We start from the raw sequence: 24,094 nt of genomic DNA, 5'->3' as shown, positions 1-24,094 counted from the left end.
TCGCTGCCCTCCTGAGATAGGAGGGCTCCTCCCCAGACAGCCTCCAGCTGTGGGTGAGAAACAATGGCTTAGTGTTTCCTGGAAATTACCTGGGGGGGTGGAGAGCTGCCAAGCCAACCCTGCCAGGGTCATCAGCCCAAGGGCTGACAGTCAGGCCCAGACACAGCCTGGTTCTTCCTCCAGCCTCCTTCATCCTTCACTGCAGAGGGCTGTGTCTCTCCCCGTTTCTGGTAGTTCCACTTCCACCCAGCCCTGTCCATTCTCACCAGGGACAGGGCAGAGGGATCCCGTTTCTCAGGTTCCTTTAGAATTCTTTGGTACCAACCTTAGGTCCTTTGAGGATGAGACTCATTTACTCTAGGTGCCTGGAATTTCAGAGCTGGAAGGGACCTTTGAAACTACTTTCAATCCTACCTCCAGCCCAGAGGGGTGTGGCTGTGTGCTCTTTGGGATATTTGAGGCTACCTCACCCTGAAAACATCAACTTCACTCAAAGATTTGGGAGAAGCATTTTTATATTACAACCAAAAAATACAGATCATTGTATAAGATACCAACTGTAAGTAGATTTTACAAATAAATAGGAGTTCAAATAAATGCCAGGCTTTCTGCAAGCTGCTACAGGCTACACTTCAAGCCCCTAATCCTAGAATACAAGCTCTTTCTCGACTGTCCTCAGGGATGGCTAAGTCAGAGAAGCACTGGTCCAGTCACAGAAAGGAAACCTAAGCTCCAGACAAGTGCAGTGACTGAACCACATACCAACTGTCACTAATACAAACAACCCATTTATTGAATGCCTATTGAGGACCAGGTACTGTACTGAGGGCTTTATCTAAGTTTACTTTAATTTTCAAAGTAATTCTATAAGATACATACTGTATTACTTTCATCTTAAAGATAAAGGAAGGACGCAGAAGTTGAGTAATAGTAGCCAAAGTTCTCTAAGCTAATGAGTAATGGCTACTTATTATCAGCTGGATTTGAACTGAGGTCTCTGATTCCAAGGTTCAGACCCTTGGTGACAAGGTCACATTGTTAGAGATGCCACAGGGAAGACCCGGGAGTGGATTGCAGTTCAAAGGTCCTGGTGTCCTGTCCTGGCTCTGCCGCTAGATTGCACACAATCACAGAACTCAGAGAGCCCCTGGCTCACCTTCTCAGTCTATAGATAAGAGAACCAAAGCAAGCCTACAGAGAAGAAACTGACTGAAGACCACAAAATTTCAGGGACAGGGTATCCTAACAGTGAGGCCCTGAGGGAGTATCCTAACCTCTCTGGGGTTAGAAGACCTCTAAACAGGCCAGGCATGGTGGCTCACACCTGTAATCCCAGCACTTTGGGAGGCCAAAGTGGGCGGATCACTTGAGGTCCGGAGTTCAACACCAGGCTGGCCAACATGATGAAACCCCATCTCTACTAAAAATACAAAAAGTTAGCTGGGTGAGGTGGTGTGCACCTGTAATCCCAGCTACTTGGGAGGCTGAGGCAGGAGAATCGCTTGAACCCAGGAGGTGGAGGTTGCAGTGAGCCAAGATCATGCCATTGCACTCCAGCCGGGGCAACAAGAGTGAAACTTCATTTCAAAAAAAAAGAAAGAAAAAAAGAAGACCTTTAAACATATAATCTTAGGTGCACATCCTGGCAGTCTCTCTGTGAGCTCCAGCACCTGCAGGGCCACTCGCACACTCTGCTCTGCAGACAGCAGCTCACACTATCCTAAACCTCTCACCAGTAAGCAGGATGGAGTACGCCAAGGAAACCCATTTGACAATCCCAGTTGCCCTGCTTCTGAGACTAGCTTGTCAGTCTGCTAGTGATGAGCTAAGCCTTGTATTACAGGAAATAGGACATACACGCAGTAGCCAAATGCCACAGCCACAACACACAGCCCTCTCAGCAAGGAAATTCCAGAAGTTCATTATTTCCTGCGGTTCTTATATATAGGAATCTCTTCCATAGTCCAACTTCTTAGGCCACTGTTGTTTGTCTAAAAGGCCTACTCCACAACTGGACAAAAGGATTGAGAAGATGGGACTCTCCTGACTATTTCCAACAGTTTACCTGATCACGGTTCTCAAGCTTTATCAGGTTTGTGCTTTCAGCAGAGCAGGAAGAACAAGGGTCTAAGGCTCAGAACTCATCATCTGTCCACATATCTATCACTGTGTATTTACTGAGGGCCCACAGTGCCTGCTAGGACTATAAATAAGGTGAGGGCTTCAACAACCTCCTCCCAATACAATGACATAAGCGCTGCAGGTGAAACACGGACATAGGCCCTACCCCCAGACCTCAGGACACAATGGTCATGTTTCCCGTGGTTCCCATAGTCTCCTTGTGATTTCTCTCTCCTCCCCTGCCCCTGCTTCCCTTCCTAATCGAGGTGGCCACTCTCTGGAATGAAGAGTTCAATCTGCATCCCCCTGTGGGCCATGGGTGAGCAGGGCGGCCCTGGGTCTGGAGCTGGCATCTGCTGAGCCTGGGCCTTTCTGGGCCCCAATGGGCTTGGGCTGGCCCACTGTGTCAGGGTTCAGCCCTCTCAGCTTCATTTCTGGCGCTCAATGGAATACAAAATGAGGAAATGTAAGCCAGCTCTAAGCCTGGCCCTGGCTCTGCCAATGGGGATGCCAGTTGTGTCTCCTCTAGATGAACAGTCCCCTCAACAGGCTCAGGACACTTCTCACCTTCTCTGTCATTGCCTTCAAGTATTCATTGAATATTTGAGCAACTGCTGCTCCAATCTACATTCTGAGATTCAGCAGGGACCAAGTCCGGCTCCATCCCAGCCAGCTGGGAGGCAGGAATCACAGCAATACAGGGAGAAGAGCGAAGGAGTTAGAGAAGTTAGGGAAGACAGACTCAGGGAGCAGCCTTGGAAGGGGCACATTCCTCACTATGGCTCTGAGGCGGCCCCGGATCTCAGGAACCCTCAGCCTATTGGAGAAGAGGCAGACAAGAAGAGAGCAAGGAGCTCGTGGTCACCTGCCCGTTTCCTTGCCACTCAGCCCCTCACTCCCCTGACATTCCCCTGAGCTGGCCTGCAGGTTGCTGGAGTCTCTCCTCTAGCCACAGCTCTTTAAAGTTGAGCTGACTGAAGTCCACACAGTCTTGACCTGATGCTCTAAGCCTGGCCCTGGCTCTGCCAATGGGGATTCCAGTTGTGTCTCTTTTAGATGAACAGTCCCCTCAACAGGCTCAGGACGCTTCTCACCTTCCCTGTCATGCTCCTCAGGTAGGCAGGTGAGCCCACTCAAGCACCAGCTGCCTGCAATGCCTGTGGCAGGACTGGCCGGGAGTCCAGTCAGACCCTCGGCTGTCCTCATGTGACTCACACTGGCCCTTCCACATCATGCCCTGCCTGTCTCCCAAAGGACACCCTCCAGTTCCAGGGTCTCAGCAGGGCAGTCAGTGATGTTGCTGAGAACAACTGATTTTTACCATCTGCAATGATGGGTGATAACAGATATCAGTCATACTTTTAACAGACATACTTTTCTCCCTTAACAGTCTCATTTTTCTACCAATCATGGCTACCTCTTTCTCCTCATACTTCACCAAAGATGTTAATGAGGCTAACATATGTTTCTCCTCTTCTCCCAGCCCTAAATCTCTTCTAGAGTGGGGCTAACTAGAAAGAAAATGGTGACCTCTGGGCACCTGGAGAAGGCACGGAGCAAACCAATGACCAGCTGAGAGCACAGCCCATCAGCAGGAACACAAAGAGGAACTTCTGCTCAGAGGTGTCAGCTCAGGTGGTTCCCAGCGGAGAGGAGAAAGTGTGTCCCCTGTCAACCCTCTATGAAACAGGGAGCCATTTGCACTTGGGCTGAGGGAGCCCTTCCACACAGGATCCTCCATCAGCTGCAAGGGGGAAGTACAGGCAGATGCAGGGCCAACAGGGAGATCAATGGACCGCCACCAGCTATTAGCTGCACTCATACCTGGCTCAGGGAGCACGGGCCTAGAGGATATGGGGCTCAACTTCCAATAGGGAATTTGGAATCCTATTGGAGAAAACAGTTTATCGAAGAGAAAAATAGAGCCGCAGGAGCCAGGAAAGTGGGATGGAAAATTAAAAAGCTAATGGGGCATTGGCCTGTTCAAAGACCCTAAAACCCTTCATGCTTGTCTACTCCTGAACTTGAAATTCTGCATCCTGCTGGAGATGCTGTGCTAAACAAAGGCAGCAGTTCATTTTTTAGCATTCAGCCTAGAGTGCCCAGCATTTATTGAGTGTTAGATGCTCTCTCTCACCAACAATAATAAGATTGGTATAGTGCTCTGAAGAGCAGTATGTTGTTTACCATCCCTGCAAAGCTTTGAAACAGCAATTCTAGTGCCAGAACATTTTCTTTCAAGCAACTTAGGTAAGCTTCTACCTGGTGGACACAGCAGCCAGACAGCTAGGCCCCTTCAGCTGTGATTGATCAGGCCAGAAAGCAGTATTTCATGTACTTATTTACATCATTTTTCTATAAAAACATATCTATTAAATTAACAATTCACTTCTAATTACTAACCCCCATTTCTAACAGTTATATAACATTGAACAGAATGCTTTTATCATTAGAACCTGGAGCTTTTATCATTAACGCTCAATAAAAAGAATCCATTTTTAATCTCACTCTGGTTTTTTGTCATTACCTAATATGGAACTGTTCTTAGAGAAAGCAGACCCCTGGGACTTCTCAGAGTCAGCTGCAGAGATTCAGGACGCCCACACTGAAGAACTCTTGCCCCCAGTTCTGTTCCCCCTCATACCTATTAGTCAGGGCTGGGTTCCATCGCCTTAATGGCTTCATCCCTCTCTGTTTCTGGGCCCAAGAGAAAAACTGAATTCATTATTGACAGCACCTGGTCCTTGTGATGTATGCTTAAACCAAATGAGGGGAGGTCAGAACCATCTTGCTTACACCTGTTTCAGTTTAAGCCTTTGCAGTGGTACTTTCTCCCCCTTTGAAAGTCAGGTTTCCCCACCCAACCTCTCTAGGAAGCTATGGTTTAACATTAGCCCATGCTTGCTCAGGTGTCCTCTCCACAGATCTCAGCAGATTCCGGCCAATTCCATATCTAGCCTGGCCTCCAAAGCAGAGCGTTCTCTCTTGAGTGAGATGGTGGTTTCCCCTTATCTCTTAACTAGAGACTTAAAATAGTGTCCAGGTGCCAAAAGTTGATTTCTTGCTTAAGTACAGGAAAAGCCAGAGTTTGCCCCAACACTTGTCACCTGTGCCCCTCAACCAATCAACCGAACAAAACATCTACGAAAGATCTAGATGTTTCTTTACTTTGGCAGTCCCTGAACTGTTAATCTGTTTGTTCACATGTCCAGTCAGCTGTGCCTGTCACGGCTTCTCCGTTGACTGGGGGCCCCGCTGAGCTGAGGCCGTGAGGAGATACTGCATGAAGGTCTTTACCTCCTGTTTCCCAGTGCTCCCAAGATGTCCAGCCAGGCATATTGGGGTACTCAGGGTCACACCAATCCTCCTGTGGGCACAGGGGAGGGGGCCTTCTCCACAATCCCACCCCACTTTTCTCGCAAGATGAACCTAGTCTTGGCTCCCAGGCTGGATCACTGATCGTCAACTTGGCAGTCTGCTCAGTAATGGGGTTCCCAAAAAGCCTGCCTTGACAGCCGATAGAAGAAAGGGCAGACAGGAGGAAGTAAACAAAGCTCACTCAGGCCAAGTCCCTATCTGCTTAAAGTTATCACCCTCTACCATTTGAACTGATTTTTGCACTAGCCATACCAGCGCTTTTTCATGAAAAGTCAATAACTTGCTAATGCTAAAAGGTTGCAAATAGGGGAAGGTTCAGTTGGCAAATTATATACCCTTACTTAAGCTTCTGCTTATTGGGATTTTAATGGTCATATACCAGGTTTGCAGGATGGGGGAGCAAGACTGCAAGGGGAAAAGGAGCTCTTCGGTCAAAGTTAAATATGAATTATAGCCACATGCTGGGGCAGCCTGGGAATAATTACCTTGGTTATCTTAATCAGGATAGCAGAGCCATATTCATCTACAACACCTGGGCCACTTCTCCATCAGGCTGGGCCCACCTCTGCATCAGGGAATTTTAATTCACTGTCTCTCTTTTTTTTTTTTTTTGAGATGGAGTCTCGCTCTGTTGTCCAGGCTGGAATGCAATGGCGTGATCTCGGCTCACTGCAGCCTCCACCTCCTGGGTTCAAGTGATTCTCCTGCCTCAGCCTCCCAAGTTGCTGAGATTACAGACGTGTGCCACCATGCCTGGCTACTTTTTGTATTTTTAGTAGAGACGGGGTTTCACCATGTTGGCCAGGCTGGTCTCGAACTCCCAACCTCAAGCGATCTGCCCGCCTCAGCCTCCCGAAGTGCTGGGATTACAGGCATAAGCCACCACACCCGGACAATTCATGGTCTCTTAAGCACTAGAGGCAACCAGCAGAGCAATTGTCATCAACCCAGAATGTCCTCCAACCTCCTTTTCAATAATTAGGGTGACCACATAACATATTATCCAAATGAGGATTCTTGAGAACGGAAAGGGCTCTTTGAATATTCATGCTGGGACTATTTAGGGGAGCCAGGGTATACATATGGCCACCTCTACCCTAATCTCTCCCATGTCTCCCGACACAAGACATGACTTCAAAGATGTCTTCCCCATGCAGCTGTGTCAAATTTGATGCCTGCCCTGCCTGTGTGGGCACCGACCCAGAAGGCTGCCACAGAAACACTGACTCATGGGCGCTGTTCCTGTGTCTCAGCCTCAGGGATAAATTTGGTTACAGACACCAAGCCTCTAGAAAAACAAAAGACAAAGGTGTCTTCCCTGGCCACATTCACCCTATTCCGGCCAAGCTCGGGCTTCATGTGCCCTCTGTCCAGGAACCTGTTATTTCACACTGCAGGTTATTTTGGACATGTTCTCATAGCTGTCCTTACTCCTTTGCTAGACCGACAGTGTCTTCGTTTCTGACTCTTTACAGGAATGTTGAACTCACCTGAGTTCCCTTGTCCCATCATCGTTTGTCAATCATAAACAAATAAACAATATTGGCTAAAAGTTTGGTTGTGAGTAGGATTACAAATGACTTTTCCCCCAATATAAATACTATCATTTTCTGTAATATTTTTCCAATATTTTTCTATGTATATACTTTTAAAAATAAAATTATATATACAAATGATCATTGCCTTCATTTTTCATGCTTTTCCTCAGATATGGAACACTCTTCATAAATCTTATTTTCAGTGACTATATCATATTCCAGCAAGTAGATAAGCCAAAACTTAATGATGCCTCTGTTAGTTACCATTTAGGTTGCTTCCAATTTCATTAAAACAAACAGTTTAATGGACATAAACTTATCCTTTCTTTCTTTTTCTTTCTTTCTTTTTTTTTTTTTTTTGAGATGGAGTCTCATTTCATTGCCCAGGCTGGAGTACAATGGCACAATCTTGGCTCACTGCAACCTCCACCTCCCAGGTTCAAGCAATTCTTCTGTCTCAGCCCCCCGAATAGCTAGGACTACAGGCACCTGACACCATGCCCAGCTAATTTTTGTATTTTTACTAGAGACGGGGTTTCACCTTGTTGGTCAGGCTGGTCTTGAACTCCTGACCTCAGGTGATCTACCCACCTTGGCCTCCCAAAGTGCTGGGATTACAGGTATGAGCCACTGCACCTGGCCCCTTTATTTCCATAATAATCCTTTAGATTATTTCCCCAAGATACATTTCGAGAACTTCAATTACTGAGTCAGAGTGCGTGGGATTTTATGGCTCTTGCATCCAGGTCCTCTTGATTCCTGTCAACTTGCCTGGTGCTGACTTGTGGCTCCCCAGTATTCTACTCTCCTGCCTCAGCCTCCGTTCAAGCTTGTTCTTCTTGATCTGGTGCCAGAATTCAGGCAAGGATGAGGTTCAGGGATTCCTACATGGTTTGAAGGGATGTACACTTAGATACCCAACCAAGTTAGGTTAGGCTTGGGAAGTGAGGCAAGTATTGAGTAAGACAGAAAAGGATCCAAACTTCGAGAAGTCATGAAGTTCAAAACGACTGTTATCAAGCAAAACATGAGGCTTCTGCCCTCTCCAGTATAATCCTGCCAGTGAGGGCAGCTCTGGAATGCCTCCCACGTTCTTTTCCACCCAGCTGAGTCCTACTCCAACCTCAAGGTCCATCTCTTCTCTAAGTCCTCTCCACCCAGCAGGATCTAAGAGCATCGAAAGCCCTATTTATGACATGGGTCCACAAGCACCCCGTCCATGACATTGTGCCCACCAATCTATGAAAAGTAAGAAAAATGAGGACAACATAGGGAGCTTTTTATACAGCTTAATGTACATAATTTAATCTGTCCTCTAATCTCAATTTATGTCCTTCATACTTCTTAGAAATTCACATGTTCTTTCATTTATTTGTAAAAATGTAAACGGCTTTGTTTAATTAGAAGTTTGTTCCTTCATCACATGTTTCTGAGAGCATACTACCTGCCAGGTGCTATAACAGTCCCTGGAGACATAGCAGTGAACAAAACAGACGACGCTTCCCCTGCCCAGCCCAGCTCAGACTCTGCAGATTAAGGCCTTGTCTCCCCAGCTGCAATGCCTATGAGCAGGACCTGGGTTTGGGCATCTTTGGATCTGCACACACTAAGTTCTTAACACACACTTGCTGAGGATAGGGTTTTATAATGATACCAACACTTCCTGGGAAGATGGTGGGAGCACTGGTATGCACAGCAGTATGTATTGATGGCATACATCCTATGGGTCTCCCACATGTATGTATGGCATATGTATGCATGCATGGAAGCAAGAAGTAGGCGTTGAGGTCAGCCAGCTCTGGCACCACACTGCCTGGCTTCTAGACCCAGCTCTGCTGCAAGACCTTCAGCAAGTTATTGGACTTCTTTCAGCTCATGTCCTCCCTATAATGGGGGCAAGATGGTAACAGCACTTGTCTCAGAGGTCATGAGGATTGAAGTCCTCAGCTGGTTCCCTGGAAGCCCTCCTTAAATGCGGCCTGTTGCAGCTATAACCATAGCACCAATCGGGTGCTAAATGAACCAGCTATTAGACAACAGAGTCAACATTAAACCAGGAGAAAACTTCCACACTCCAGGGAAGCAACCTGAAATTGAAGATGTATCTGACTGGTTGACCAGAAAAGTTAATAACATAAGAAATAAATTTTCATTTGTATGTAAAAGAGAGGGAAAAAACTAGACAGACTTTCTCTTCCTTCTCCAAAGATGCCAATAATAGAAACATGGTACAATATCCCTGCCAAATCCAGGTTTCCAGAATGATGGGCACGTGCCAGAATTCAACCACAAACAGCCAGGCTGAGTTGTGGGGAGCAGAATTGGGGAATAAACACACACAGATCGGGGACTTTCCTGAAGTATGGACATTCCACAGACAGATCATTTCCAGTGCCACACAGAGCTTCGGAATTTAAGAAGTCTGAGGGAGGGTGAGGTAGGGTGGGAAACAGAGCATGGGCCACAGCCAGCAGAAGGACAAAGGCCCAAGTTTGTAGAAGCTGCTCTTAGCACCGAGATTTAAGTGGAATGCTTTGCAGATTTAATATCAGTGGCGTAGATAAAATAATGTCAGCAGACTGAGTAATTAAAGCTTCTTGGCTCACTTCCTCACTCTCTCACTTTCTGGAAGGATGCTCAGAGGGAAAAGAGATGGGTTCAATAAACCAAGAATTCCTCAGACTGATGAGGATATTTTTAGTTTCTCCTGACATCTAGGATAGCAGAGATATTATTTCAGGATCAGATCTTGACTATGCCCTTTACACTGGGCTAAGCATCACTCTTTGAAACCCTTTGATGAAAATTAGATTCTTTTAAAGATGTCCACACACTAATTAAGACTACTTCTGGGGAGTCTTTAGGCCCCAGCAGAGGCCGTTTCTAGCAGAGTGGAACATATACTGTGAAGCCAGTTGCCACCACTCCTATTTCTCACCATCTCCCCAAATTCCTTTCCCTACCTGCCCAGGGTTCCTCTCTGGGCCTGCATCTGGATCAGATCTGCTCAGCCCAGGCCTACAGCTACACCAGGGGAGTTGCCAGGGTGCCACAGCCAGGTCATCACAGAGCAGCACTGGCCCAACCACCTGTTCCCACTTGCTTTTTAAAGCTTGGGCTTTTTGACAAGGAAAGAGTGAATCACAGAACCACAGATACAGTTAAGACCATGGAGATCTGCTCATTCCACCTCCTACCCAGCAGAGGAATCTCATTCTGTCCCAAACTGGGCAACAGTGGACCTGATGTGTGCGACGAGATTTGCCAGGGTCGGTGGCTCAAGCCTGTAATCCCAGCACTTTGGGAGGCCGAGACGGGCGGATCACGAGGTCAGGAGTTCGAGACCATCCTGGCTAACACAGTGAAACCCCGTCTCTACTAAAAAATACAAAAAACCAGCCGGGCGAGGTGGCGGGCGCCTGTAGTCCCAGCTACTCGGGAGGCTGAGGCAAGAGAATGGCGTGAACCCGGGAGGCAGAGCTTGCAGTGAGCTGAGATCTGGCCACTGCACTCCAGCCTGGGCAAGAGAGTGAGACTCTGCCTCAAAAAAAAAAAAAAAAAAAAAAGAAAGAGATTTGCCAGGGTATAGCTGAGCCATGGGGCTGTGATTACAGGCTGATAGCAGGTAAGGAACCAAACCCAGCAGGGTTTGAGGCAGGACTTAGTCCAGATCCTAGTGGATCCCCTTGTGAGACAGAGCAGGCCTGAGAGTGCGAGGAGCTGCAGCACTAACTCCTCCAGATCCTTAGGGTGGTCCTGGATTCCCAAGAGGTAAGACACCCTCCTCACACATGCAGAAACCATCTCTGTGCATGTCCAACAGATCTGAGGCCTGAGGCTCCAAGAAGGGACAGGGAGGCATGGCAGGGGAAAGAGTTCAGGTCACTGTTAGCAGGGTCAGCTCTCTTAGGAATGGTCTAGAGAACCTCATTAGGGCCGTCCTTTTCCATTGCCCAGCTCCTGTAGCAGAGGGGCTTATTGTGGGGACCTTGACAGAGCCCAGACAGCACATCTCTGAAAGGTAACCACTGAGTTGCCACCCTCACAGGTAGCCCATTCCCATATGATGTCAGGGGGCACTGTATTATTCAAGAAATGATTTTTGCTGAGCCATGATATGCCTCCCCCTAAATAGACCCAATTCTGCCTCCTACAGTCACACAGAGTGAACTCTCCTCGTCTATAAGACATACCTACAAATGTTTGAAGACAGGCATAACTTATCCTTTATTCTTCTGCAGATTAAACACACTCAATCCCACTTCAACTGTTTCTACTTGGCAGTTTTCAAATACATCCACTTCCTCGGGGCACACATTAGTTTCACTATGACCCTCTTGCTATGACTCTGAGGAATGAAGAAAGAACACAACCACAGGGTGCCTGTAATCCTAGCACTTTGAGAGGCCAAGGCAAGTGGATCACTTGAGCCCAGGAGGTCGAGACCAGTCTGGGCAACACAGGAAAACCCAACTCTACAAAAAACACAAAAATTAGCTGGGTATGGTGGCACATGCCTATGGTCCCCGCTACTCAGGAGGCTGAGGAAGGAGGACTGCTTGAGTCCAGAAGGCAGAGGTTGCAGTGAGCCGAGATGGCACCTCTGCACTCCAGCCTGAGCAACAGAGCCAGACCCTCTCTCAAAAAAAAAAAAAAAAAACCCAAAACGAAAACAAAAACCCACAACTCACAGCCACACAGTGGTTAAATGTGCAGATTTGAATCTCAGTTCCATCACCCACTGTGCCTCGGTTTCCTCAGCAGCGCCTGATAATCTTAGTTGTGGTGAATTAAATCAATCAATTCATGGAGAGCTCTTAGAACTGTGCTTGGCACCTGATAAGCACCTAATTAAGTTTTAGCTACTTCTTAGCACAATGCTTAGCATATAAGAAGTACATAATACATACACAAGTCCTCCACCTAGATATTCCAGTTCCCTGACTCACCAGCTTCCTTATCGATCAAACAACAACAGCACCACTGCTGGGCAAGACTGCTTTGGAACTCTGATGAGGCAAGAAATGAGAAGTCTCCTGGTCAGTGCTTGGTGCACGGCAAGGATGCAATAAACGTTAGCTTCCTCTACCTTTTTATTGATGCAGCAGTTGGGAGACCATTCTTCATGTCTCTCACAGTTTTGCACATCTTGCAAGCAGAGGTACTGACTGCCTTTGTTCCTGAGTATCTTTTCAAGAAGATCTGCATAGCAAATAGCCTTCAAAGAGAGAGAGAGTTTCCCTCAGGATGGAGCAAAGTGCAGGCACACTTACTGTTCATTACAGAATCTCAAGTTCCCTAGGCTCAGGACTTCTCTCCACTGGGTGTGCAGGTATCACCTGGCCCTCTTGGTGTCAACCTGTGGAGGTTGGAGCTCAAAGAACCAGTACAGGAAAATGCTGATATTCTGATTACTGTTATTGTTGTGAATCACAAAGTCCCTTATCTCTAACCTATAAGTCTCATCTTCTGCCAGCATGTATGAAACTGTGGCAGGTTAACTCCTTCACTTGAAAGTATGTGAAATCTAAGACCCTTCACAGTTATTAGCAAAAGTCTATAGGAAAGATAGTGGCAAAATAAACTCCTTTCCCATAGTCTTTATCTTAAAATGTCATCTACCCCTTCACATCCTGCCAACATTTAGCTGACTTTTTAAAATTTTTAAGTAAAGAATGTTTCCTTATTTATTTTCATATTATTCATGTTGATTTTCATCTTCTGGATTCTAATTCAAATTTCTGTGCATTTGAGATATTTCTGAGGCTCCTTTTTTTTCCAGGGGGGCATTCTTTTGAATTTGAAGACTCCCCTTTTTAAATCCTTTTGTCTGAGATGCACAGACCATCATCTCTCCTTACATCCCATTCATTCCTCCCACCAAACCTGGTGCACCACCATCCTTCTAAATCTAGTCTCTTAACTGTAGCATCAGACACCAGGTCTGTACTGCATAAAACTCATGGAGAGCGTATGCCTTCATTTAATTTGTTGTCAAGAGAACTGAAAGTTCTACCATCATCCTAAGGTGCTGTTCTCCTCTCCCCTCATCCTTCACTGAGAGCACAGAGCAGGACTCTCACGCTAACCACCCTGCCTGTAAAAGGTGGGGATGCATGACCTGAGGGTGTGGCTCAGGCGAAGGCCAGCTACTACAACCACCAGCTGTTGTAGTTGGGCAGAAGAGGTAAGAACAGAAATCTGAGAAATCTGGCCTAGAACAGCTAACTAACCCACATCAAGCCAGGATCCGGGAACATGGTTGTATGAATACGAGCAGGGAAGCACAGATACTGCCTCAGGCACTAAGAAAAGGAGGGAACACAGTTAAGGATAAGGCTATGGAAATGCCTAATACAATTTCTACTCACCTCAGACAGCTGAGTGGAAAACTGGTAGATTCAGAAGAAGTCAGTGGCTCCATGTCTTTTTCAGATACCCTAAACTAATGGGACATGATCTTCACTCCCGCCTCCTACCACCACCACTACTTCCACTGCCGCTCATTTTCAGATCGAGGATTTGTGTGCATGATAAAGTCTAGCTTGCAGATACCCACTGACTATTCAGCTAAGCTACCAGCGATTTCCCTCCTTCCTTCCTTCCTTCCTTCCTGCCTGCCTGCCTGCCTGCCTGCCTGCCTCCCTCCCTCCCTCTTCCCTCCCTCCTTCCCTCTCTCCCTCTCTCGTTCTTTTCTTTCTGACGAAGTCTCACTCTGTTGCCCAGGTTGGAGTGTAGTAGTGCGATCTCGGCTCACTGCAACCTCTGCCTCCCAGGTTCAGGCGATTCTCTTGTCTCAGTTCCCCAAGTAACAGGGATTACAAGTCTGCACCACCACACCTGGCTATTCTTTTTTTTTGTATTTTTAGTAGGGACAGGGTTTCACCATGTGAACCAACCAGGCTGGTCTTGAACTCCCAGCCTCCCAAAGTCCTGGGATTACAGGCGTGAGCCACCATGCCCGGCTGAGCTACCAGTGATTTTCAAAGTTTTCTCTCTTGCTTTCTATAATTACCCTCCCTCCCCACTACAAAATTGGGTATATCTAAGTCTCAGCAACTGGTATTAAATTATAACTTATGATTCTTTTAAAAATAAATAAAAAATAAATAAGTCAACAAAACTCTTGAACTATCATGCTTTGCTATTATTTATCTTTTTTTATATTTTGGGTTTTATTTTTAGATTTTACCGCCTAAAGATCTCTTACAATATTTTTTAAGCAGGGCAGGGTATCCCAAGACCTCAACATCTGGTCATAAGTTACTTGCAGAACTGTAGCATAGTTTTCTTTCTTTTGAAAAATAATTAGTCTGTGATGGTTTTAATAGATAGCAAATGAATAAAAACAACTTTTATCTTAACATAGTTTTAGCAGTAAGAATGAATTTTATCAGGCCCCATGATCACGGATTATCTGGAAACATTTAGTAATAAGTTCCAAGAAAAACTCCAGAGGATGAACCCGTGGTCTGCAGGCCTCCTACCAGCTTAAACTCTGCAGGGCTAGGGGTCCACCCTCATCCCACATCCAGGGTCTCCTTTGTGTTGTAGGGGCTCAACTGCTGGTCCTGCCTCCCCCAAGACGGCTTTCCATCTTGTCAAAGTGTTCACAAGTGCCCCAACCAGAAACTACTCTTATGCTTTCCTATGATACTATGGGTCATCTGTTTTCACTATGTTTATGGAAGAGACAGGACAAGATCCAAACCTCATTGCAATCTCCCAGTTGCCAGAAAATCCATCCCTTTACCTATATAGATTAACTCCCAATTTGTCCAACCCTGAAGGGGGTTGCTGTGGTTTGAATGTGTCACCCAAAATTCATGTTTTGGAAACTTGACTCCCACTGCAACAGTTTTGAGAGGTGGACCTTTAAGAGCTGATTTAGTAATGACGGCTTTGTTCTCATTAATAGATTGATGTTATTTCAGGAATGGGTTCATCATTGTAGGAGTGGGTTTGTTATTAAAAAAAAAAGTCCAACCCCGCTCTTGCTCTCTTATTCTCTCTTGTCCTTCTACCTTACACCATGGGATGACACAGCAAGAAGGCCCCAGCAAGAAGACAGCCCTTGAACTTGAACTTCCCAGCCTCCAGAACTGTAAGAAATAAGTCTCTATTCTTCACAAATTACCTGGTTTGTGATATTCTTTTATAGCAGCATAAAATAGGCTGAGACAGTATCTTCAGGCTATTCCACTACAGATACTGCCTCTAGTCAAAAATGGCCAGACCCTCAGGCCTGGGTACTCCCCATCAATACAGAGAAATGAAACCTGGTCAAGAGAAGAGGCCACTGCTGTCCCAGAGCACAGCCCATAGAATTACTCCCCAGACACAGGTACTATCTGGATTCTCTAGCTTTTGTAAGAACCTAAACTGGTAGTTCTGAGTAAGAAATCTTTAAGGGAAGCCATGAGGGACTCCTCCATCCTTCTTCAGCCACAGCAGGGAGTCACGTGTACTTTACAGAGTATGATAAAGAATCCTACTGCTGTATCAATCAGCAGGCAAAGAGTCCATCATGACCCCTCAGTGTCCCTGCTTTGTCAGGTTGAAGTCCTATGACCACATTTGTGGGGCTGACAGTTTCTGATGTCAAGAATCTGACACGTTTGTGCATCTGTCCTACTCCTTCCATCTGTCTTCTCCTCTGCCACCCAACCCTTCTACTCAGAGCTGGGACATCAGTAGACTCTTCTGCCTAGGAAAGGACTAGTCCTGGACCTTCCTTGTCATCACTGTTCCCACACCCCCCAATACACAACTCCAAAAGTAGATTTTCCTCAGGAAACATCACTTCAGGCCTCAACCTCACACTGAAGAGCTTTTGGGGTGAGGCAGTTAAGGCACAGCTTTGAGTGGCTCTGAGTGCAAACAGAAGAAAGAAATCATCCCTGGCTTCAACGAGTCTCCAGTTTAATGGGGGAAGAGGAGGCCCACGAGCACATATGAAAGCAGGAAAGCACCAAGAGAGCATTATTCCTTGTGTGATAATGGGTTTAAATACCTCGTGGCTGCACTAACAGTCAATCACCACCCCTGCTTCTTGACAGACTTTCTTCCCTTGGTTTCTGGAATGCCATGCTCTCCTGTTTTTCTTCCTACTTCCTTTTCCTGGTCTCTAAATGACTGACATGCTCACTCCTGAGGTGATCAAATCCAGTTATGTGGTTTTATACACCATCTAGAGGCTGGTGATCTCCACAGACATTTCTTATCCCAACCTCTCCACTGATCTCCAGAATTTGACATCTCACTGTCTACTCCAGCTCTCGACTGGTTTATCTAACAAGACATACAGGACCTCTCCATTTTCTCCAGCCAAATGTGCTCTTCTCACAGCATTTCCCATCCAGGCAAAAGGCTCCACTGTCCACCCAAGTGCTCAGGCCCAGAATTCATCCCTCACTCCTCTCCCTCCACTTGTAGGTGATCCATCCACCTTGGCCTCCCAAAGTGCTGGGATTACAGGTGTGAGCGGCTGAGTCTGGCTCTTACTGTACTTTAAAGTCACCACTGGATGTTACTATCTTCCTGTTCTACTAGAATGAAAATTACATGAGAGCAGGGACTTTGCCTCACTCATCATTCAAGGAGGCTGTTGAATGAATGAAAGTCATGCCTGGTAGAATGTCATGTCATGTTAGCCACATTGATGAGAGTTACATTCTTTTCTGGGGAAGGGGACTGAATTTTTCACAGAAACAATAACATAAGAGATGGTTACGCTATTGATCAAGGTCCTAATGCCCACCTTTTAAAGAAACATGATCAAACCCCTATTTAACTACAAGTTATATATCAAGCAATATAGAGCTCTCTAAAATACATGTGCTTTCATTAAAAAAAGAAAAATAATAATGAAGCACATGTAAATATAATTTGATATGATATATATCACAATTCATTGTTCAAAGTTATTATATCAAAAGCAGAATGATCATCTTCATTAAAAACATGGAATTCATAAGCCTGGGTTCGGTGGCTCACGCCCGTAATTCCAGCACTTTGAGAGGCTGGGGTGGGAGGATTGCTTGAGCCCAGGAGTTTGAGACCAGCCCTGATAACACAGCAAGACCCCATCTCTACAACGAATTTAAAAGCTGGATATGGTGGTGTGCACCTATAGTCCCAGCTACTCAGAAGGCTGAGGCAGGAGGATTGTTTAAGCCTGAGAGGTTGAGGCTGCAGTGAGCTATAATTGTGCCACTGTACTCCAACCTGGGCAACAAAGAAACACCCTGTCTCAAAAAAAAAAAAAAAAAAAAGACATGGAATTCAGACAAAAGATCTTCCACTGACATCTCTGAAAATACATATAGAGGAAACTACAGGTTACTTGCCCTTTTGAAACATCTATGGAGAAATGTTGGTAGGGAGAGTGTTAGAATGTAGCAGGGCATGGAGACACACCTGTGGTGATTGGAAATCCAGGAGGGCAGCATGGAGCCACCCAACCTCTGCAGCTCTATCTTTCCTGCTAAGATTGGATCTGTCTGGAGTCAGGAGAGACTTCTTGTTGCAAGGAAAAGGTAAGCAGAAGATCCCCACCAGTCCCCATCGGCATTGCAAACACCTACAGTCCTTACAACAGGAGAATCCCACAGTCCTCACAAGTCCTGGGGCCAGTTTGGAGACACACTGGAATTCACACAGTCACATTGCCCTGAATTAGGAGCACAAGGTATGCACTTCCCATCTCTCCCACCCCTTGTGAACCAAGCTGCTGCAGCAAGGCACAATCTTGAGACCTGAGCCACCTCTGGATTGAATCCTGCTCTGGAGGCTGGTAACTACGGCACCTCCCAACACTGGAGCTCCATCTTCCTTACACCAAGCTCACATGGGTGGCTGTATGCCACAACCTCAGTTGCATGGAGATTGGGCCCAAGATCAGCTGTGACTCTGATCCTGCATAGCAGGGAAACCAACCCCTGCCACTGCACCTCCAGCCAGAGGACCAATCTGTCAGTTCTGACTAGAGCAAACCTACCCTTGAGCCAGCCAAATGGTTGCATGCCCTCCTCTAAATATGAGAGACCCCTGAGCATCCAAGCAGTTGATATGCCCCTGCACTAGCAAAGTGGCTATGCACCCACACTCAGGACCTGAGAAACAGCTCCATAATAGTATCCCCCGCTTACAGGCATGTTCCTGGCCTGCCTAGTGGCCCTGTACCACCCCTAACCCCCCAAAAAGTCCTGAGAAACCCACAGGGCATCCCTGGCAGGCATGCCCTTATGCCAGCTGAGCAGCTTTGCACCTGTGTCCCAAACCTAAGAAACAACGCTGTGGACCATCCCCAGCAGATATTCTCCCAGGCTGGCTGAGCAGCTGTCTGTCCATGTCCCAGCCTGAGATATAGCCCTGTGGGCCACCTCTGGCAGGCATGCCCCTACACCAGTTGAGCAGCCTTGCGCCTGCATCCTGGGCCTAAAAAGCAGCTGCATGGGCTGCCCCTGGCAGACACATCACCAGGCTGGTTGAGCAGCTATAAGCCCATGTCCTGAGATGAAGAAACAGCCCCATGGACCATCCCTAGTAGACATGCCCCCCAGCCAACCAAGCAACCATGTGGCTGTGTCAAAAGCATGAGAAACAGACCTGTAGGTAGTCCCCAGCAAACACGACCTGAGTTCAGCCAAGTAGCCTTCTGTCAGCATCCTGTCCTGAGTCTGATAAACAGCCCCACAGATCACTCCTGACAGACACACTAGGTTGGCCAAACATCTGCATGCTCATGCTCCTGGCCAGAATAACAGCCCTGGGACCCCAAACCCAGCAAGCTAGACCCAAATTTGGTCAATCCATCATTTACATTTATATCCTCCAACCTTAGAAAGAGCCCAGCAAACCCAGCAAGCCCAGCCTGGTAAAGCCACACCACTGTCACCACAAACTCTTTCAACCTAGGCCACTGAGAAATCACAAATACCACTAGTGTGGATCACAGGTGAAGAAACTACACAGAGACTATACTAATGCATCAACCTAGAACCCAGGCAAATGCACCCCACTGAACCGACATCACAAGACACATTCATATAAATAAGTCTTTCTCTACAAAGCCTACTTCATAAAATTGGAAGAGGCAACTTTTCCACCAGATGCATAGAAATCAATATAGAAACACAACCATGAAAAAAAACCAGAAAACATGTTACCTCCCAAGAAAAACAGTAATTCTCCAGTAACAGACTCCAATCATAAGGAAATATATGAAATGCCAGAAAAACAATTCAAAATAATAATCTTAAGGAAAATCAGTGAGATAATCTGATGAAATCAGGAAAACAATTCAAGATTTGAATGAGAAATTCAACAAACAGATGGATATCATTTAAAAAGAACTAAAAGGAAATCAACGAATGAAATAAAAATTAGCAGAAAACTTCCTAAGTCTTAGGAGAGAGATGGACATTCAGGTCTAGAAAGCTCAAAGAACCCCAAATAGATTAAATCCAAACAGGTCCTCACTAAGGCACATTATAATCAAATTGTCAAAAGTCAGAGACAAAGACAGAATTTTAAAAGCATCAAGAGAAAAGCACTAAGTTACATATAAGGGAATCTCTATTAGACTAACAGGAGATTTCTCAAAAGGAATCTTACAGGCCAGGAAAGAATAGAATTTAAAGTATTGAAAGAAAGAAGGGAAAAACTCTGTCAGCTAAGAATATTATACCCAGCAAAGCTAACCTTCACAAATGAAGAAGAAATAAAATATTTCACAGACAAGCAAAAAGTAAAGGAATTCATCACCACTAAACTGACCCTACAAGAAATGCTCAAGGGATTCTTACATCTGGAAATGAAAAGATGATAACCACCATATATATATATAAAGACTCTACCAAAAAACTTAGAACCGATAAACAAATTTAGTAAAGTTACAGGATATAAAATTAATATACAAAAATGAGTAGCATTTCTACACACAAGCAACAAACTAGCTGAAAAGAAATCAAGAAGGCAATCCCATTTACAATAGCTACTAACAAATAAGAATAAATTTAACCAAGGAGGTGAAAGACCTCTACAAGGAAAACTACAAAACACTGATGAAAGAGACTGAAGAGGATACAAACAAGTGGAAAGGCATCCTATGCCCATGGATCAGAAGAATTAATATTGTTAAATCGACAATACTATCCAAAGCAATCTACAGATTGGATGCAATTCCTATCAGAATACCAATGAAATTCTTCACAGAAAAAGAAAAAAAATTCCTAAATTTTATATGGAACAATGAAAGGCCCTAAATACCCAAAGCAGTCCTGACCAAAAATGACACAGCTGGGGGTATCACACTACCAGACCTCAAAATATACTATAAAGCTCTAGTAACCCAAACAGCATGGTATTAGCATAAAAACAGACACATAGACCAACAGAACAAATAGAGAACCCAGAAATTAATCCACATAGGTACAGCCAATTGATTTTTGACAAAGGTACCAGGAATATTCTTTGTGAAAAGGATACTCTCTTGAATAGATGGTGCTGGGAAAACTGTATATCCATAGGCAGAAGAACAAAACTACACCCCCCACCTCTCATCCTATACAAAAATCAATTCAAAATGGATCAAAGACCTAAATGTAAGACCTGAAATGATAAAATTACTAGAAGATAACATAAGGAAAATGCCTCAGAACACTGGTCTGGGAAAATATTTTATGAATAAGACCTCAAAAGCACAGGGAACAAAAGCAAAAATAGACAAATAGTATGATAGCAAATGAAAATGTTTCTGCATGGCAAAGCAAGCAAAGAAAACAAATAGTGAAAAAACCTACAGGATGGGAGAAAATATTTGCAAACTACTCACCTGACAGGGAATTAATATCCAGAATATGCAAGGAATTCAATTCAACAGCAGAAAAACAATCTGATTAGAAAATGATCAAATTATATGAACAGACATTTCTTAAAAGAAGAAATATAAATTGCCAACAAATATATGGAAAAATGCCCAACATCACTAATCATCAGGGAAATACAAATCAAAACCACAATGAGGTATCAGCTTATCCCAGTTAGAATGGCTATTTTCAAAAAGACAAACAACAAATGCTGGCAAGGATGAGGAGAAAAGGAATCTCATATACTCTTGGTGGGAATGTAAACTAGTATAGCAACTATGGAAACCAGTATAGAGGTTCTTCCAAAACTAAAAATAGAACAACCATATGATCCAGCAATTCTACTATTGGGAATTTATCCAAAGGAAAAAAGGAAATCATATCAAAGAGACGTCTGTATCCCCATGTCTACCGCAGCACTATTTACATATAGCCAAGATATGGGATCAATGTAGGTATCCAACAGAAGATGAATGGATAAATAAAATGTGGTATAGATACACAATGGAATACTATTTAACCATAAAAAAGAATGAATCCTGCCATTTGCGGCAACACGGATAGAACTGGAGGACATTATATTAAGTGAGATAAGCCAGGAACAGAAAGTTAGACATGGTATGTTCTCATTCATATGTGAAAGCTAAAAAATGTTGATCTCTAAGAAGTAAAATAGTAGAACAGAGGATACTAGAGGCTGGGAAGGGTAGCAGGAAGGGAGGGATAGGGAGAGATTTGCTAAAGGATATAAAATTACAGCTAGATAAAAGAATAAGTTCTACTGTTCTATACCATGGTAGGACGACTATAGTTAACAATAATACATAGTTTCAAATAGGTAGAAGGAGGATATTGAATGTTTCAAACATAAAGAAATGATAAATGTTTGCAAAGATGGATATGCTAATTGCCTGGATCTGATCACCATATATTAATTGTATCAAAACATCACTATGTACTCCATGAATATGTACAACTATTATTAGTAAATTTTTTAAAATGTTTGCATCTTGCTAAGGAGTCCTGTATTACCTATGAGTGTCCCATTGGCTTAGACTTTAAGGGACTCACAGAGAAGGGCATGAGTTCTCGACTGCCTTTGCACTGACCAGATGTGTCTCGAGAGCTTTGCTCAAATGGCCCCAATGATGCAAAGAAAGGAATACTGGGTGAGTCCTATGGTGTCATGAGCCCCTAGGCTTTAAAACTGAAGTTTTATCTCATTTTTATTTACTTCTTTTCCTCATTGCAAACGTCCTTGTCACAGCATAAAGTAGGTGACTAAACGAAGAGGGCTTCTGGCATAGACCACTCACCAGTACCAGAGGCACAACTTTCATCCTGACTTCTGGCCAGGCAGATGTGCCTTTAAAATAAAGGGACTTGCATTATTTTTTGCATCCTTTGATCTTCTACCAATGGTGCTTCACAGTGTGAAAAGCCTTAAGGCTTTCTTTTAAAGGATGCCTTGCTCATATGTTCAGTGTTCACTTTGGTCCAGCCTCCCACAAATCCTAAAATAAAGCCCCATCTCAGCCATATGTGCTGTGTTTTCTTTCAGGCAGTAGTAGGACACTGCTTTTCCCTTTATCAGCCATTTTAGAGTCCAACCTCATAGTCACTTTTTTAAAAATTCCTTTGATGTTATGGGATTTATTTCCTTAACAAAAGAGCAGGCCCTACATACTTCAATATGCCTTTCAAAGTAGTCTAAGAAGCTGTTCTCTCAAGTCAATGATGGGGTCATAGTTCAAAGCAGGTTTAGCACCATAGGGGAAATAATCAGTATTATTTTTTTGAAATCACAGGCCACACTTCCTGTTATTAATTCACGCCTCCCCACTTCCACCACCCACCAACCTTCTCACTTTCTGTGCTTCACTGGTATTGGTTTTGACCCTGCCAGCCTCCTCTGCACTGAGAGTTAACAGACACCCTCACCCCAGGCTGATGTTAGCTGAGGACCCCTGAAGTACTGTAGTAGTTAGACCCTAAGGAGGGGGTCAAGGGTAGCAGCGGGAAACCACCTTCCTCACTGCTAGAGCTGCAGAAAGCAATGGAAACCCCCAAACCCCAAAGTACACATATGAAATCCCAAATGATCACCCACACTTTTGGAATATTATTTAAAATATTTTCTATTGTATAGCTGCCCAAAGAAGGCACTGTCTTTGTTAAACAGGCTCACTCTACACCTATTATCACACGGGATTTCTCACCAGAGTGCAGGTGACCAGGTTGTGGGCAGTGCTCTGGAAGCTGCTCGGTCCCACAGAACTAGCTATGGTTATGAGTCCAGGTAACACAAAGTTCCACCTGTGTTCCATCCCCAACAATGCCTGCTTGCCAAGGAACCATGGAGTCAAAGGAGAAATCACAACCAGAGCTAGTCAGAGCAGCCTCCTGGAGCAGCAGGAGGAGAAAGTTTTCAGCCAGCTTGGAAGGATGGAGTACCACAGTGCACAGTGTGAACAGTTTCTAGCAGCAGCCATGGCATCCCATAGGCCCTTATTCTTGTTTCCTGCCTAGTTCCAATGATGATTCCCACCACCTTCGCCAGTTCAAGAATTCTGACCAGCTAAGCCAAGATCAACAGACAATGCTGCAGCACGCTGCCTTCACTCCTACCTGCCTGGGCAGCTGGCCAGGTGCCATCTCACCTTGGGGGCAGCAGTCTCTTCTGGGCACCTAGAAAGACACACAGCTCCCCTCTCTGCAGCCTCCCCAGGGGGGACTGAGGAGGAATGGTCAACAGCATAATGTAAACTCTGCTCACTCACCACCGTCTTCTCTGTTGTTTGTTGTGGCAACTGGGCCAGGGGGACAGGAAAGGCGTCCTGAAGCTCTCAGCTGGGAAGCTCCTGAAGTTGCTCTGAACTGCAGCAGAGGCAGCTGATTCGGGAGCCACCTGGGTGGGTGGGAAGGAGGAAAGGAAAGCCAAATCAGAGACAGACACGCACAAGGGATGTGGGAGCGGCTGGGAGGAGTACATCACTCTGGGACAGGCTATGTAGAAACAGGGAAGCGTCCCAACAGTGACGATGGGTGGCTTTTATTACCGTGTGGGGGGTTATACATTTAGAGTTCAGGAACAATAGTTACAAGGAGAACCAGAACGAGGTGCTTTCTTCCCCCACAGAGGACAGATGTGGAACCATGAGGGTGGTACTCCGGGTAGGCTGCAGG

General features: G+C 45.2%; 1 protein-coding gene and 1 non-coding gene across 6 annotated transcripts in view; one reads left to right on the top strand and one right to left on the bottom strand.

Moving 5' to 3' along the window:
- Positions 1 to 24,094, bottom strand: part of MYLK (myosin light chain kinase) — a 274,054-nt gene that overhangs the window by 196,126 nt on the left and 53,834 nt on the right. Inside the window, exon 2 of one of the 5 annotated variants that reach the window (XM_015446344.3) lies at positions 23,689 to 23,816. The gene's annotated coding sequence lies outside the window, so the exon portion shown is untranslated. Of the gene's footprint in view, positions 1 to 12,126; positions 12,251 to 23,536; positions 23,556 to 23,688; positions 23,817 to 24,094 lie in introns of those variants that run through there. The other 4 variants (XM_074033282.1, XM_065539127.1, XM_065539126.1 and 1 more) reach the window with 4 other exon arrangements.
- Positions 6,652 to 6,782, top strand: LOC123572063 (small nucleolar RNA SNORA5). Its single transcript, XR_006696403.1, has one exon. It is a non-coding gene; the product is annotated as a small nucleolar RNA SNORA5 (small nucleolar RNA).

The sequence above is a fragment of the Macaca fascicularis genome, chromosome 2, assembly GCF_037993035.2.
Source record: "Macaca fascicularis isolate 582-1 chromosome 2, T2T-MFA8v1.1".
Taxonomy (NCBI): domain Eukaryota; kingdom Metazoa; phylum Chordata; class Mammalia; order Primates; family Cercopithecidae; genus Macaca; species Macaca fascicularis.
This window is presented reverse-complemented; position numbering and strand designations above follow the sequence as displayed.